We start from the raw sequence: 16,600 nt of genomic DNA, 5'->3' as shown, positions 1-16,600 counted from the left end.
ACAGAATTAAATAGCATATTTAAGTAAGTGCAGTGCACAGTTCCTTCTCCAGATCTCAAAGTCAATCTCATGCCATTACCAATCAATATGTAATATAGAACATGGTTGTCATGAAGTCATATGTACTAAACTTTTTATTCCACAGACCCAAAATGGGAAAGCCCTCTAATACATCTGGCTTAACTGCTGCCTGCTGAGGGCTTTTTATACATGGATTTTCAGCATCGGAGCATATCCAGATGCTGGCACTGACTATTCAGGTATAATCCAGCTGCAGGATTTATCAGGGCACTGGTGCTATTCAGCTTGGTACTTGGATAGCTACTTGCATAAAGTTATACAACAGTCTTTTTTACTGTCCTAACTTCATCTGCATGGTTACCCGGTTAGTGAACTGAATATTGCTGCTAACTAGGGGATTGCTCAAAACCTAATGCTGGCGTTAGAGGCAATTAGCACCAGACTAGTGCGTACATCAGGAGACAGAACAGAAACAAATGCTGCCCTTAATGCTGTAAACCTACCGCCAGCTTGGGGGTGGCATTGAAGGTTTTCGAGAGAAAATTTCTTCAGAATTTCTCACTTTAAACTGTCGTTTTTGTTCTTTTTTTTTTTTTTAAAGCGGAAAGAAACCCTGCAGCCTATAAACATTTATAGTGGGAAACAAATGTGTTTGTGTCCGAGCCAAACATGTTGGCATTGCTCTGTGGATTACAGAAAGCGCTCATCGCATCTTATCTAATCAATTGTACCTTACATACTTTTAATCTTGTTTGGGTGTTTGCCTCATCGGAAGACTGAGCATTATAGACAGAGGATTGGACTTCTGATGCAGACAGTTGTGCTGAAACACAGTCCGTGTTGGGTCATGCTATTGGCCTTAGCATCCGAACTTTGAACATCAGCCCCCAGGAAAATCTTGACTTTGTCCAGATGTCGTCCCCTACACCATTCTAGCACTATCCAGGTAAGTGCTGAAGAATATCCAGTTTTGGCCAAGTCAGTGGGAATTGTCCTGGTGAGAGCCACTCCTATCCGGATAACATCCTTTGAGTATTGCCCCCCCCCCCTCCCCATTTATATTTAAGACAGTGGGAATTATTTTAATTTTTTTCTATTACAATTTTTAACCACTCCTATCCATCTAATAAATTCAATTCACGTTACAAATGTGTCTACTTTCTCCAATCTCACATCATGGTCTTTTGCGCTGATATGAATGTGATCCTGAAGGAAAGAAAGCAAGCTTGAAGCCTAAGCTATGTATTTATTTATTTGCTGCATTAGGACCAATAATGATAATATGACTAATGTAATCAATTCAATGGGATCAGTTCGTGGTTGGTTCAGATTTAGAATAATAATCAAGTCATTAAGGAGGATTCTTATTGTAAGTCTCTTCGAATAAGTGCGTTTTCAATAATTTCTTGAAGGTTGCCAAGTCACGTATTTATATTTCCTAGGTGCAAAATTCCTTTCAGATTTCAAGATGCTGAGGCAAATTATATTTTATCCATCAGATTCTTAATCAACAGGAAATTTCCCCATACCATTATCTATGTTTGTATAGATTACACTTTTGATTTATGTAACTGCAGGTATGGCTTTAAAACAGATGCTTGTGTGCAAATCTTTCTGCTGATGTTTTGATTATTTGATATCAACCACTTCATGCAAACCTTTCAAATCAAAGGAAGCAAAATCATATATCAATACGTTCTGGTCCAAATTTTCAGCAAGCCTTACTCTATCCAAAATACAAACTCCAATCTGCATTATTTAAAATTCATATCTATATCATCGAATGGGTGTGGCAGCATGGCTCATGGCTGTGTGCAAGACCTCATAAAAATGTAGCACACACAGAGGTTGCAAATCAAAAGTACCTTATTTATGTGTACCAAAATGGCCGTAGTCAGCTCTGTTAATTTTGAGCCCCCCCCCCCCCCCTCTCTCTTACTCAATATAATCCCAGTCAATACTCTTCATTGGGCTGGCTCCTAGCCAGGCTGAAACAATGTGGCAGCTAATGCTGTCTCAGGTTGTCCCTTCTAGACACAAATGAAGTTAATGTACTTTAGGAATATTCTGCAAGGTTCTCTCCTACCTTAGCAGTCTTCTGGAGGCTGAAAATTAAACACAGTTTCTCACCCCAGGGAACCTACTGGGCTCTGACTATTTCTCTTCTCTGGCACTTCCCTCAGGTACAGTAGCTCTCTCTCTCTCTCTCTCTCTGTTCTGTATCAGTTGCTAGGAGGTCCTCTCTCAGGACTTCTCCCTAGAGGCTTCTTGACTCTGGCCTCTCTTACTTCTCTTTAGAAGACCTCTTTCCTCAGGGTCTCTCTGATCTACTCTACCTCAGGACATTTAACCACCTCCCTGCCTAAACCTTGTCCCTATGACTCAGCAGTTGTAACTCCACCTAAGGTGGCTTTAGTCTCAGTAAAGGAGTGATCAGATGGGAACCCAGCCATTCCCTTACAATGGACCATTTACTAACAGTACATGCTAATATGGTTACTGTGAGTTATCTTATGGGCCTTATGGTAGATAATGAGGGGCATAATTGAACGAAAACGTCTATCTCCATGGGCGTTTATCTCCGAGAACGGGTCCGTGAAGGGGCAAACCGAACCGTATTTTCGAAAAAAAATAGACGTCCATGTTTTATTCGACAATTTGTGAGCTGGGCGTTTTTGTTTTTCAGTGATAATGGAAAATGAAAGCGCCCAGCTCAAAAACGAATAAATCCAAGGCATTTGTTCATGGGAGGGGCCAGGAGTCGTAGTGCACTGGTCCCCCTCACATGCCAGGACACCAACCAGGCACCCTAGGGGGCACTTTTACAAAAACAAAAAAAAAAGGTAAAAGAGCTCCCAGGTGCATAGCACCCTTCCCTTGTGTGTTGAGCCCCCCAAATCCCCCTCAAAACCCACTGCCCACAAGTCTACACCATTACTATAGCCCTAAGGGGTGAAGGGGGGCACCTACATGTGGGTACAGTGGGTTTGGGGGGGTTGGACGACTAAGCATTAAGCAGCACAATTGTAACAGGTAGGGGGGGATGGGCCTGGGTCCACCTGCCTGAAGTCCACTGCACCCCCTAACAACTGCTCCAGGGACCTGCATACTGCTGCCAGGGAGGTGGGTATGACATTTGAGGGTGAAAATAAAAAGTTGTGAAACATCATGTTTTGTGGTGGGAGGGGGTTAGTGACCACTGGGGGAGTCAGGGGAGGCCATCCCCGATTCCCTCTGGGGGTAATCTGGTCATTTAGGGCACTTTTTGGGGCCTTATTCGTGAAAAAACAGGGTCCAGGAAAAGTGCCCTAAATTCTAGCTACAAACGCATACTTTTTTTCCATTATCGGCGAAAGGCGCCCATCTCTCCTCGGCCGATAACCACGCCCCAGTTCTACCTTCGCCATGCCTCCGACACGCCCCTGTCTACTTTGTACGCTTCCACGATGGAGTGCAGTTGAAAACGTCCAAAATCGCCTTTCCATTATACCGATTTATTCGTTTTTGTGAGATAAACGTCTATCTCTCGATTTGGGTCGAAATCTAGGTGTTTTTCTCTTTCAATTATAAGGTGGAATGTGTAGTAATGGCATTAGTAATATGCATTGTTAGTAAATGACCCCCCCCCCCCCACACACACACACACACAGTAAAGCAAGGCTAAAACCATGCATGAGCCTATTGTGAGTTAAAATGTTGAGATTACCTTGGAGTTTTTCTGAACAAACATTATCTACCCTCTGAAAAGAAGTGATTCATAGAATAACTCTGCATAAATATGATTATTTATACACATAATAAGCCTTTCATTTCTACAGTGATTCTGTGATGTGGGGATCTTTGCCAGCATCTGAAAAGCATAATGATTAATCATAAAATAATAAGGATTTTGATATGGGAACAAAAGGCCTAAGCACTGTTTTTAACATGCCCCAAACATAGCAGTAATGCACTAAGGAGTGGAACAGTAACCTAGTGGTTTGAGCACCACTCTTGACATCCAGAGGTGGCTGGTTTAAATCCCACTGCTGCTCCTTGTGACCTTGGGTAAGTCACTTAACCCTCCATTGCCTCAGGTATAAAAGTGTACCTAAATGTAACTCACCTTGGGCTACTACTTAAAAAAGTGTGAACAAATCCAAATAAATAAGAACGCAGTTCTACAAAAGGGCATCTATTCTATAAAGGTAAGTGCCTGTATAGGTGGAGGGATTTTACATGCATATATTGTCAGGAACGCTTATGGGCAATGTTTTGCCTTGCCAGTTGTGCATATGTACTAGGATTCAGCAATTTAAGAACTGTTAAAAACACAGCTTTTTGTACAAGCGTTTTTTCTGATGAGCAATGTAGGGTTGGAGAGTTTGTGAAGGCAGCACTTTATGTTACATACGTTAATGAAGATTTGTTTTATTTGTTTTATTTGTTTTATTATTATTATTTTGTATTTTAATATGTATGTTTTTATGGAAACCGCTTAGTGGATAGGCGGGCTAGAAATGCTTAAAATAAATAAATAAATAAATATTCATGTGACAATGTCCTTGTTATCCCATTAAAGAGCAATTCTTTAAGAAAGATACCAACATTTAGGCATGAAGGACACATATTAACAGTGCATTTTTCTAGCGAAAAGGTGCCGGTACTCTAATGCCTTCAGGGGTGGGATGATCACTAAGGGACCCACCCCACAATTGCAAGGCCCCCTGCAACCAGTCACAGAATCTACGACAAGGCAGAATTGGTGCGTAGAGCCTGAGCTCTTTCATTAAAACTTGAGGACCATGGGTCAAATTTAGCAGACAATGCAAAAGGTGCCAGTACTCAGTACCCCCAAGTACCCCCTCAAAAAAGCACTGCATATTAATGACGAAAAAACAGCATATGCGAGTCCATGTATGCACACACTGGGGGTAGTGAAGGTGGATTCCATAAGTGATGCCCAAATTTGGGTGCCAAACAAAATCCACACTCAGTGCTATTCTATAAATGGTGCTCCGAGTTGGGCACTGTGTATAACATAGTGCGTACCTCCGGGATCCGCGCCCAACTTTTAGGCATGAGCATTTACACCAACTGAAAGCTGGTCAGGATCCCCCAAATTCTATGCTACTGTGTGCATCTCTAGTGAACAACCCGCCCCGCTCATGCTCCTCCCATGGCCACACCCCTTTTCAGTTGCATGCTAAAGGATTTACGTATGCATCTTTATAGAACAGTGCTTAGCAAGATGCACGTGTAAATTTAAAGTTTTGACAATTAACGCCAATTATTAGTGCTAATTGGCTTGTTAACCAATTAAATTGCACGCACAAATTGGGCGCATGTGCAATTTTGAGCACCAGATATAGAATGTGGCCCACTGAGTAAATGCCAATATTCTGACTGCATGCTATTCTGTAACATGGCACCTAAATGCATTGGCACTTATTCTGAAAGTGGACATACACCGGGGTGGGGCAAGATCAAGGTGTACTTTTATACATATAAATTATAGAAATGAACATTTATGCATGTTTTTAAGTATTATGGACTATATACTTTATAGACAACTAAAAGAACTAGTCCACCACCACCTGTTCAAAAAGTCTTTAAAAACATTCTTATTTGCTAAAGCTTATTCCACTGGCAACTCCTATGTTTAACCTCTCTCCTTTTCTGTCTGTACATGGTTATCTGCCGGTTGCTTTGCCCCTATCTTTCACCCCGTGTTTTCCACTGTTCCATTCCCTGCCTGTCTCAATCTGAAACTGAGTCATCTTTGCATTGTATTTCTTCCTCTTGAATTATTGTAAGCCACATTGCGCCTGCTCCTGTGGGAAAATGTGGGGTACAGATGCACCAAAATAAATAAATAAATAAATAAAATATCATTCCATATACTATAGAACGCACTGCCAAAAGCAGTAAAAACTATGCTCGACCATCTAGACTTCTGGAAAGCACTAAAGACAGACCTGCTCAGAAGAGCATACCCCACCATCTCAACATAAAATACCTGGTGGGGTATGCTTTTCTTAGCAGGTCTGTCTTTAGTGCTTTCCGGAAGTCTAGATGGTCGAGCGTAGTTTTTACTGCATCTGTACCCCACATTTCCCAACGGTAGGTTGGATTGGGGGGTCTTAGAGAGGGAGAGGGGAAGAAGAGTCATAATGAAACCAAAGACCTTAATGAATATTACCTGACTCTTCTTCCCCTCTCCCTCTCTAAGACCCCCCAATCCAACCTACCATACATGTACTTCATCCCACCACAATATCACTTTGTATTATTCACACCATGTATTTGCTCATACCAGAATCGGCTATCGCCATTAACGGTAATATGTAAGTCACATTGAGCCTGCAAATAGGTGGGAAAATGTGGGATACAAATGTAACAAATAAATAAATATATCATGCCTAAAAAATCAGCACCAAACAAAATATACCAAGGCGTATTCTATAAAGTAAGCCTAAAATTAGGTGTTCTTTATAGAACATGCCTAAATTTCCATGCACTTTATAGACTACACTAAGCACCCATTCATGCGACTAAATTTAGTTGCAGGCAGTTACGCCAAGTAAAACTTGGTGTAAATGCTGATGCCTAAATTAGGTGCAGACCGGGTGTATTCGATAACAATACGCTCAGATTTCAGAAACACCCACAACCTGCCCATTCCATGCCCATGGCCAAATCCCCTTTTCAACTATGCGCATCACATTATAGAATACGCACAGACAGTTGTGCGTATAAACTCTAATTAATGCCAATTAGTGTCCATGATTGCTTAATTATCAATTATTGGTGCTGATGGGCATCTTAACTAATTAAGTTGTGCATGCAAATCCAGAATATAACTGGATTTGCCACTCAACTTAAGTTGCGCTATATAAAATCCAGAGGTATAGGCTTGACCATTTGCACCAGCTCTACAGCTAGTGTAAGTGCTCAAACCTAAAATATAGGTGCATATTTTGCTTACTGAGCTAGTAGTCTATAAAGCATGGCTGCTCCAACACAGGCATGAATATGACATTATTCTATAACATTGTGCCTAACTTCTGAGAATGCCCCCTGATCTGCCCATACTCTTCCCATAGCTCTGTCCCTTTTGAGTTGCATGCTATGAAATGTAGGTGCGGATGTTATAGAATAGCAACTAAGGTAGATGCGTACGTGCAAATTCAAACTGTTGTCAATTAACACCAATTATTAATTGTTGATGCCTTGCTAATTAATTTACATGTGAATCTGCCCTGGGCACTCACATTTGGGCCACCTATATAGACTCCAGGGGTAGTGTGCATTGTTTAAAAAGAGGGTGCACTATTACTGGGAGACATCCCAGAGTACTGAGAGAATTGAAAAATGAACTTGCAGAACTATTGTTAGTAATATGTAATTTATCTTTTAAATCAAGCATGGTACCGAAAGATTGGAGGGTGGCCAATGTAACACCAAGTTTTAAGGAGGGTTCCAGAGGTGATCCGGGAAATTATAGACCAATGAGCCTGACGTTGGTGCTGGGCAAAATGGTAGAGACTATTACAAAGAACAAAATTACAGAGCATATTCAAAGGCATGGATTAATGAGACAAAGCCAACATGGATTTAGTAAAGGGAAATCTTGCCTCAGCAATCTACTATATTTCTTTGAAGGTGTGAACAAATATGTGGATAAAGGTGAGCTGGTCCATATTTGTGTATCTGGATTTTCAAAAGGCATTTGACAAAGTACCTCATGAAAGAATCCAGAGGAAACTGGAAAGTCATGGGATAGGAGGTAGTGTTCTATTGTGGATTAAAATCTGGTTAAAGGACAGAAAACAGAGAGTAGGGTTAAATAGTCAATGGAGAAGGGTAGTTAGTGGGGTTCCGCAGGTGTCTATTTTGGGACCGCTGCTTTTTAACATATTTATAAATTGATACTCAAGTTTCCTCAGTAATCACAACATCTTTCAGGTCTCTTTGGAAACTAAAAATGATCAGACCCTATTTCTCATCAGAAACATTCAGACTCTTGGTACAATCATTAACATTATCCCAATCCGATTATTGTAATGCCATATATGCTGGCTCTAAAGAGTACCTGTTGAAAAAACTCCAGACAGTAGAAAACACTGCAGCCAGGTTCATATACAAAATCTTTTGTTTTGAAAGTGCCTCCCCTTTATTAATGAAATTACACTGGCTTTCCATCAAAGCGAGAATCACCTTCAAATTATGTACCTTTATCTTTCAAATCCTAAATGGAACAGCTCCAGACTATATAGTACCACTAATAAACTTACGTCAAAGAAACACTAAATATGAGGCAAGAAATTATCTTGGACTACACCTCCCAAATTGCAAAAAAGTGATCTACAAAACTGTCCACTCTGCAGACTTCACTTACTTAGGGACCAAATGGTGGAACTCCTTACCACCCAAAATAAGAAATATACAGGAATATACTAGATTCCACAAAATCCTCAAATCATTCCTATTCCAACAAACCATCACCAAGAACAACCATATCTCAAACAATTAATCATTACCTGACTTGGTTATTACTCTATTCACCATTAACTTTCCCTTTGCTTCATGTATAATTTTTCATTCATAATAGATTTTCTAAATGATAAACATCCATAGTTATGCCAGTATGTTTATCATACTGTATTGTAAAATTGGATTCTTATAACAAATTACTTTAGTATGCATTATTCTTTGTTATGTATCCTATACTGTTTATTGTAAGTCATATTGAACTCAAACTTGTTTGGGATAATGTAAGATAAAATGTCACAAATAAATAAAATAAATAAATTATCTAGGTATGGGAATAACTAGTGAGGCAATTAAATCTGAGGACAATACAGAGTTATTCAAAAGTGTTAAATCGCAAGAGGATTGAGAAAAATTGCAAGACAACCTTACGAGTCTAAGACTGGGCATCCAAATTTCAGATGATGTTTAATGTGAGCAAGTGCAAAGTGATGCATGTGGGAAAGAGGAACCCAAACTATGTAATGCAAGGTTTTGCGTTAGGAGTCACCAACCAGGAAAAGGATCTAAGAGTTATCATTGATGATACTTTGAAACCCTCTGCTTGGTGTGCTGAGGTGGCAAGGAAAACAAATAGAATGTTAGATATTATTAGAAAATGAATAGAAAATAAAAACAAGGATGTTATAATGCCTTTGTATTGCTCCATGGTGCGACCGCACCTTGAATACTGTGTGCAATTCTGGTCATCGCGTCTCAAAAAAGATATGGTGGAATTAGCAAAGATTCAGAGAAGGGTGATGAAAATGATAAAGGGGATAGGATGACTTCCCTATAAGGAAAGGCTGAAATGGCTAGGGCTCTTTAGCTTGGAGAAAAGATGGCTGAGGGGAGATATATTAGAGGTCTATAAAATAATGAGTGGAGTGGAATGAGTAGACGTGAATCACTTGTTTATTCTTTCCAAAAATACTAGGACTAGGGGGGAATACAATGAAGCTACTAAGTAGTAAATTTAAAACTTAAATATTTCTTCACTCAACATGTAATTAAACTTTGGAATTTGTTGCCAGAGAATGTGGTAAAAGCAGTTAGCTTAGCAGGGTTTTAAAAATGTTTGGATAACTTCCTAAAAGAAATTCCATAAGTCATTATTGGGAAAAATCCACTGCTTATTTTGGGGATAAGCAGCATAAAATGTATTGTACTGTTTTGGGGATCTTGTCAGGTACTTGTGACCTGGATTGACCATTGTTGGAAACAGGATACTAGGCTTGATGGACTTTTGGTCTGTCCCAGTATGGCAACACTTATTTACTGATGTACAACTTTATAGTCCATCCTTAGTCTAAGATTGTTGATGAGATGGTAAATAAAATTAATGTGTGTTTCTAACCTTCTGTCTTCCATAGGTCTTGAAAAAGCAGTGTACGAATACTTTTATTTTGAAATTCACGCAATATCTACAGGTAAAAATTACCCATACAGGCAGTTTGAAAATTGTCTGCCATATTTTTAGTAACATGAACACTAAGTGCTAAATATTCAGCCATTGTTGGTCAGTGGTTTTAAGTCATTGAGAGCCACAAGCTATATTAAGACTGGACATTAAATGCCGGGCCATGTCCAGCCTCTGGCATTGAACATCCAGATAAGTGCATTCACTCATATGTCAAAAAAGATATAGCAGAATTAGAAAAGGCTCAAAGAAGGGTGATCAAAATTATAAAGGGGATGGAACTCATCTCATATGAGGAAAGACTAAACAGGTTAGGGCTTTTCAGCTTGAAAAAGAGTTGGCTGAGAGGGGATATGATAGAGGTCCACAAAATCCTAATTGGTGTAGAAAAAGTAAAAGTGAATCATTTTTTTAAATCTTTCAAAAAATACAAAGACTCGGGGACATTCAATGAAGTTACATAGAAATATTTTTAAAACAAATAGGAAGGAATATTTTTTTGCTCAACAAATAGTTAAGCTCTGGAACTCACTGCCAGAGGATGTGGCTACAGTGGTTAGCATATCTGGGTTTAACAAAGGCTTGGCCAAGTTCCTGGAAAAAAGTCCATTGTCTGCTATTGAGATAGACACGGGGAAGCCACTGTTTGCCCTGGGATCGGTAGTATGGAATATTGCTACTGTTTAGGATTCTGCCGGATATATGTGACCTGGATTGGCCACTGTTGGAAACAGGATACTGGGCTAGATTGGCCATTGTTCTGACCCAGTATGGCTATTCTTATGTTCTTATGTAAGGGAGATTTGCCCAAAATGGGAGTTCTTAAGGAAGGATGTATTGGTGGAGACGTTAGGTGATGAGGTGATGCAGGAAAAGCTTTAATTGATTATTATTCCTTTTTTGGTTGTATTCATCTCTTTTGCCCTTCCCCTTCCTTTCAGAAGACAGACCTACTCCAGAAAAAAAATGAATCGTTACTTAGCAATACGTAACTGTCTTTTGGTAGCAAAAAGAGGTAACTGGGGGTTATTTAAAGATAATCTTTAGGAGTAGCCTAGTAGAAACTCAAGATGAGAACCAGGAGAAACAGGGTAGAAATCCTGCACAGCAATAGATTTTTGCACGCTTAGTGGATGTTCAAGCTTGGAACTGGCTAATATAATTGGTTTATTTCAGGTAGGTTTATGTATTTTAAGTTCTTAGGGACCCTTTTAATAAAGGGCTTAGTGCATGAAACAGAGACCACTGCAAAACACATTAAAGCGTTTTGTGATATTTTGCACACATTAACTATTTAAAAATATATATTTTTAGAGAGGGGTGTGTCATGAATGAAGAATGGTCATGGAAGTGTTAACCAGCTAGCGTGTTCACATTAGTGAGCACTTAGTGCCTCCTATATAGGAGACGGTAAGTGTTCTCATGTTAATTTTTTTTCAAGTCTCATTTGCTAATGGAAAAATTAATATGGGACCTGCCAAAATTTTTTTTTAAATAAAAAAGACCAAAATATTGCCTTTTTGAATCTAGGCTTATCACCCGGGAAAGTCCTGTGTGAAGAAGAGCGGTAGGGTTACCAGAGGGGTAGCGTGTGGGACACGAGCACTACCACTGGGCCCAGCAGCGCCATTTCCTTGCCCAGAAAATACATTTCATTTTCTAGCATAGGGAGGGAGGGGCATGCCCAGAGGTAATGGGCAGGCGGTGCATAGCCATTAACGTGCGCTGCCCAATTACCACGTGAGTAGCATATGAGTCGTTATCGCCTGCTAAATAGGAAGCGATAAGCCAATGTTTTTATTAGTGTACGGTCATTTACTGCCTCCTTTGAAAACAAGAGTTTTTACAGCTGTGGTAAAAAGTGGCCGGATCGCGTCGGAAACCCACGCGCTAAAACTACCACCAGCCTGGGATTAGTAAAAGGACCACTAAGTTTTTTAACCTTTCCTTTAATATAAACATTGCACAATACATCACAATCATAGATGTGATCCCCTGCTGAAAATCTTGTACTGAACAAGAAAGGCCATTACCAAGGTGAGGGGGGGGGGGGGGGGGTCTTTTACTAAAATTTAGCTTGAGTTATCTGCAGCAGGGCCCGTAGGAATAAAATGGGCCCTACTGCAGATAACTCGAGCTAAGATTTAGTAAAAGATCCCCTTAGACAGCTGGCAGATACCCAATATTCTGTCATTCTTTTAAGGGGAAAGTAGACACTGAAAATAGATGATTGATGGTACACCCCGTGCCATTAAGGCTGACAATATTAAGGTCATTTCTGAATAATCTAGATTCATTCACCTGTATTTCTGCAATAGTTTGAGCATCATTGCACAGTGACTACATCTTATTATTGTCTTATGTTCATTGTAATATATTGTTAACTTGTTCCAATCTAAAGGGTAGAATTACTGCGACTTTTTGCTGAGTAAGGAGTGTTAGTTTTCCAATCAGTTCAGGTCCCTGATTTCATTACTTGGGTTTTTGATTTGATCATTGATTATATAAACAGACGTTCATCTCCAAGGTAACGCTTAATATTCTCAGACAATGTATTAAGTAAAAACAATTCACATTTCAGTCAATATTCCTCTTCTAATGAATACTGACTCTGCTCATTTATACTAATTAGACAATACTGTCATGTGAATATTGCCTGTGCACATATTTTTCCCTTATTAGTGTCATCTCATAGTTGTAAACAACCTGAAACCAAAAGGAAGGTAATTCTGTAAACAGGGCACCCAGGTATATAGATATTTAGGTTCCACCTATTTTACAAAGGCAAAATATAGAGGGCAATTGTATAAGGGGCCCCTTTTACTACCCTACGCTAGTCAGAAGCGGAGCCAGGATGAGCGAAGTTGATGGCGCAGGGGGAGAGAGAACGGATTTCCGCCGGCGCACATTTCCAGTGCAACAGGATGAAAAAAAATAGGCGCCAGCAGAACTCCGTTTGGGGAGCGACCGCAACCCTGGCGCCCCACCTAGCTACGCCACTGACGCTAGTATTTTATGATAGCGATTATGAGCATAATTGCTGTTATTTATAAAGAACTAGTAAAAAAGGCCCGTTTCTGACTGAAATGAAACGGGCGCTAGCAAGGTTTTGCGCGGAGTGTGTATGTTTGAGAGAGTGACTGTGTGAGAGTGAGAATGTGCAAGTGTGTGTGTGTGAGACAGAGAGTGGGTGTGAGTGTGTCTGTGAGAGTGCGTGTGTGTATGTGAGAATGAGTGTGTGCGAGTGCGTATGTGAGACAGTGAGTGTCCTTCCCTGTCCCCCCTGTCAGGACTGGGGGGACTGTGGACAGTCATGAAGGCAGCCCCTACCAAAATAATGAAAGCAAGACCATTTGTATAACAATCACTGCATTCCAGAGAACAAAATGGAGCAAGTTCCCACATGCTATCTTTTGCTTTCTGTATTCAGTAGCTGGCAGGCTTGCTAGACTTACCTAAGTGGCTGCAACTGCAATACACTGAAAAGAAAGCAAGGAAACCTATGAGACTTAGATACGGCCGTCCCCTTGGCCTCTGACGCTCCTCCCTTCTTCTATTTGACTTCCCTCTGATAGGTCCGTCATTCGGTGTGACGCTCCTCCCTTTTCCTGTTTCAGTTCCCTTTTGATAGGTCTGAGCAGTGCAGCTGTGACACTCCTCCCTTCTCTGATAGGTCAGGGCGGGGCAGAGATGCAGTGTGCTTAAAAATGGTTACAGAGCTTCGAACATACGAACTGTTGAAGCCTCAGAGTGTGCTTTAGAATGTTGAGGGTGCTTTTTATGTGCAGATGGGGCGTGGCCTACGGCCCAGATGGGCGTGGCTAAGACTGAGGGTGAGTAGTCCGAATAGCCTAGCCTACCAGGAGGACAGGAGTTCAGGACAGATGGAGTGAGCTTCAGAACACTGAGGGGGGATTTTATTTATATAGATATGCATAAATGCATAAATTCCTTTCTCACCTAGTACTTCCCTTGCCCTTAATTGTCTTGTCTGTCTGTATTTTTAGATTGTAAGCTCTATTGAGCAGGGACTGTCTCTCTGTGTCAGGTGTTCAGCGCTGCGTGCGTATGGTAGCGCTATACAAATGCTAATAATAATAATAAATGTTGATTCTTACCAGCACAAAGTTATATCTGCTTTAGAAAAGGCATAACTTTTTGTCAACAAAAAAAGCAGGGTGAAAACTATTTCCCCTAAAGGGGGAAAATATCAAAACAACAAAAAAGTGGAAATAAAGCTGATACGGTATTGCACAATTCTCAAAATAGTCAAACTAAAAAAAAAAAATCAATACTCGAGTTTAAAATTTGGAAGCTTCAAAATTGAAGTCTGAAATTTTCATTTTTTTTTATTTATTGTTTTTTTTTAATCATTCTTAGATATAAATATGAGAGGTTGCATCAGAAGACAGAAGTAAACTGTAAATGGTCACAAAACTTTATACAAGGAACACCAGCTCCTTTATACTGTATCCAGACCTAACTTGTACATGCCTATACCATCTGCCATCCCTTGTCATTTAAAAAAAAATTTTTGAATATGTAAGTTTAAATAGTTCAATCCACAGAACATCAGAGTCCTGGTAATTACAACTACTACTACTACTACTTAACATTTCTAGAGCGCTACTAGAGTTACGCAGTGCTGTTCAGTTTAACAAAGAAGGACAGTCCCTGCTCGAAGGAGCTTACAATCTAAACGACGAAATGTCAAGTTGGGGCAGTCAAGATTTCCTGAATAGAGGTGTAGTGGTTAGATGTGGAAACTTAAATGCTTAAAACCATTCTTCCCGAGGGAAATATTTCATAACCTAATACAATCAATGGTACTAAGTCACGTAGACTATTGCAACGGAATTTACGCTGGATGCAAAGAACAACTTATAAAGAAACTCCAGACCGCTCAGAATACAGCAGCCAGACTAATTTTTGGCAAATCGCGATTCGATAGTGCCAAGCCCGTCCGTGAAAAACTGCATTGGCTGCCAATCAAAGAACATATTACTTTCAAAATCTGCACTCTGGTCCACAGGATTATCTATGGCCAAGTACCAGGATATATGACAGATCTTATAGACCTACCACTCAGAAACATAACCAGATCATCTCGAACATTCCTAAACCTCCACTATCCAAACTGCAAAAACATTAAATACAAAACAACCTATGCGTCCAGCTTCTCCTATACAAGCACACAATTATGGAACGCACTGCCTGAGGCTGTGAAGACAACCTACGACCACCTAAACTTTAGGAAATCATTAAAGACTTATCTGTTCATACGTGCAGGACGTCAGACTCACAGAAGCAGAAGCCTGCGCGGCCACATTGGTGATCTGCAAGGGCCGACTTCTACATGGAATGTTGCTAGTGGAATAGCAACATTCCATGTAGAATCTCAAATAGTAGCAACAGTGGAGGAGTGGCCTAGCGGTTAGGGTGGTGGACTTTGGTTCTGGGGAACTGAGAAACTGAGTTCAATTCCCACTTCAGGCACAGACAGCTCCTTGTGACTCTGGGCAAGTCACTTAACCCTCCATTGCCCCATGTAAACTGCATTGAGCCTGCCATGAGTGGGAAGGTGTAGGGTACAAATGTAACAAAAATAAGTGTTGCATTTATTATTCTGCTCCTTCAGTATCCTTCTCCTTTTTTGCTTGCTTTTAAAACAGGGACCATACCAATCAGATTTGCAAAGGTAGAAAGAAGAGAAAATGACAGCTAGCATGGTTAACAAGGTGAACTGAAAGAGGCTATTACAGCCAAAAGAATGTCCTTCAAAGAATAGAAAAAGGACCCAAATGAAGAAAATAAGAAGCAACATAAGCACTGGCAAGTCAGATGCAAAGCATAAATAAAGAAGGCTAAAAGAGAATATGAAGAGAAACTTGCCGCAGATGAGAAAACTCACAGTAACAACGTTTTCAGGTACATCAGAAGAAGAAAATCTGAGAGGAACTCCATGGGACCATTAGCTCACGAAGGAGCAAAAGGGGCACTCAGGGAGGACAAGGCCATAGCGGAGAAACTGAATGAATTCTTTGCTTCAGTCTTTACGGAAGAAGATTTAAGAGATCTACCTGTACCAGAAATGGTTTTCAAGGATGATGATGTGGAGGAACTGAAAGAAATCTTGTTGAACCTGGAAAATGTACTGATCCAAGTCAACGAAGAGTAGTAAATCACCCGGAGCAAGGGTACTCAATCATGAAATTGATGATCTGCTGTTAGTAATATGTTTCCTGTCATTAAAATAGTCCATAGTACCTGAAGATTGGAGGGTAGCCAGTGTGATGCTGATTTTTAAAAACGGTTCCAGGGCTGATCCGGGAAATTATAGACTGGTAAGCCTGATGTCAATGGTGGGCAAAATAGTGGAAACTATTATAAAGAATAAAATGACAGAACACATAGACAAACATGGTTTAATAGGACAGAGTCAGCATGGGTTCAGCGAAGGGAAATCTTGCCTCACCAATTTGCTTCATTTCTTTGAAGATGTGAATAAACATGTGGATAAAGGTGAGCCGGTTGATGTATCTAGATTTTCAGAAAGCTTTTGATAACGTTCCTCATGAGAGACACATGAGAAAATTAAAGAGTCCTGGGATAGGAGGCAAGGTTCAGTTGTGGATTAGGAGTTGTTTA

At 40.2% G+C, this 16,600-nt stretch overlaps 1 protein-coding gene across 1 annotated transcript in view; it reads right to left on the bottom strand.

Annotated features, from left to right (window-relative positions):
* Positions 1 to 16,600, bottom strand: part of TYR (tyrosinase) — a 61,855-nt gene that overhangs the window by 27,163 nt on the left and 18,092 nt on the right. The window lies entirely within an intron of this gene.

The sequence above is a fragment of the Microcaecilia unicolor genome, chromosome 4 (assembly GCF_901765095.1).
Source record: "Microcaecilia unicolor chromosome 4, aMicUni1.1, whole genome shotgun sequence".
Classification (NCBI taxonomy): domain Eukaryota; kingdom Metazoa; phylum Chordata; class Amphibia; order Gymnophiona; family Siphonopidae; genus Microcaecilia; species Microcaecilia unicolor.
This window is presented reverse-complemented; position numbering and strand designations above follow the sequence as displayed.